Consider the following 1969-nt stretch of genomic DNA (forward strand, 5'->3'; position numbering starts at 1 on the left):
CCTCCACTGTTGTATTGACTTTGGAGGAGGTGATGCTGCTCATTGCGGTGACAGCCTCTTCCGTGACTAGTGGTTGTAGTGGTGATGGGACATTCCATGGTTTCCCACCTTCCGACGTTGTGGGTCCCAGTGGTGTGGTGCAGCGAGGCACACCCAGGGCCCCACTGTCCCAGGCTGCGGGTCCCAGTATTGGGGTGTGAGCCACACCCGTGGGGAGAAGGGGAAGGAGAGCTCGACCGCGCTCTCCTGAGGTGCGTGATTTAACAGATGTCGTTCAGATGATGTCATTGAGTGCGGACAGCATTGACCTTACCTGATCATTCCTGGACGCCGTCAATGGGGTGAATGATGAGGTAGCGGGACTGTTGGGAGAAGTAACAGCAATCACATGAGAAATGGGAACGATGTCCAGGACCATCATTGAGAGAATAGTGACCATGAGGGAGGGAATGTCAGGGGTGGCTGATGCGCTGTCAGTGACCATCAGGGAGGGAATGTCAGAGATAGTGCAAACACTGTCACTGACCATGAGGGAGGGAATGTTACAGGTCGTTGGGACACTGTCGGGGCGCATGAGGGACAGCATGTTGGAGTTAGCTGCTGCAATAAGGGAACACGTCCAGACCCCGCGCCCATTGACAGAATCAACTGTCACTCCCACTCTAATTCCCACACCAGCCTCTGACGTGCACAAAGCCGGGCCCTCCAACTTGCCGCCCAGGCCCTCCAACTTGCTGCCTGGCACCGATGGCCCCCCCGCCCCCCGCCCCCCTCCCCCGCCCCAACAGGTGCGCACTACCCGAGATCTTAGAAAGAATAAGCTTGATACCAAGCCCAGAAACAGTGGGTAGGGGTGGAGTCACCAAGACCAAGCACAGCTGGCGGTATTAGAATAAGGTAGAGGAGAGATGGGTGCAACCTTTCTTTGCTGCTGCTGTTGTTATTATTATTATTGTTGTTGTTACTGTTGCAACTGTACTCAAATTTAAAGTTTTTTGTAAGTTATGTAAAATTACAAGTTTAAAAGTTTTTAAGTGATCTTGAAGAGTGATCTTAAAGTAAATTTTGATACAAGAATAATTTTATTAAAGTTAAGTACAAAAGAACTGTTTGTTAAACTTTTGAATAAAATATATTTTACATTAAAACTGAATCATGTCCATTATTTGTTCCATTATTAACACAACTTTTAAAGTAAACAACAATAATTTCCATCATTTGTTCCATTAACACAACACAACATTACGGAACAGCTCCAGACAGTAAACATGGTCCATGTGGAATAGTTATCGCTGAGCCCTCAGACAGCATTGAAGAGTTCACGGATGAGCTGCTGGCACAAGGTTCAAGCAATCGTTAAAGGGGCACAATGGCCTGTCTTCCTCCACTGTCGTGCTCCGGCCTCAGGCACTTGCATGGCTTCCTCATTCACGTCGTCCTCCTGCTGCTTGTCATCTGCATCTTCCACATCATTATCATCAGCCACTCTCACCGCAGGTGGGTCTTCCACAACCAGGTGCTGCTGCCTCATGCTGGCTAAGTTATCCAACATGCAGCACACAACAGTGAACTGACCGACAATCTCAGGGAAGTACAGCAAGTAGCCTCCAGAATGGTCCAGGCATCAGAAATGCTGTTTCAAGATGTCAATGGTCCTCTCTATGATGCTGCGCGTCGCAATGTGCGACATGTTGTATTCCCGGTCCGCGGCAGCGAGAGGCGCACCTGTGCAGCTGCAGCGGGGAGAGAAGGCAAAAAAGAAGTAGAAAGAAATCAAAAGGTGACGTCACAGCCAAGAGGGTAAGTGATTGGCTGGTGATTGGTGAGTAGTTTTTCTTTTTTCTCTTCTATAACAGTGAGTAAACTTTAACATTGTTGTTGCCGATTTAAGTGTATCTAAGGGTTAAGTCATGGCAGGAGAGCTCGGTCGGGTGTTATGCTCCTCCTGTACCATGTGGGAACTCAGGGA

This window comes from Pristiophorus japonicus, chromosome 11 (genome assembly GCF_044704955.1).
Source record: "Pristiophorus japonicus isolate sPriJap1 chromosome 11, sPriJap1.hap1, whole genome shotgun sequence".
In the NCBI taxonomy this organism is placed as follows: Eukaryota; Metazoa; Chordata; class Chondrichthyes; family Pristiophoridae; genus Pristiophorus; species Pristiophorus japonicus.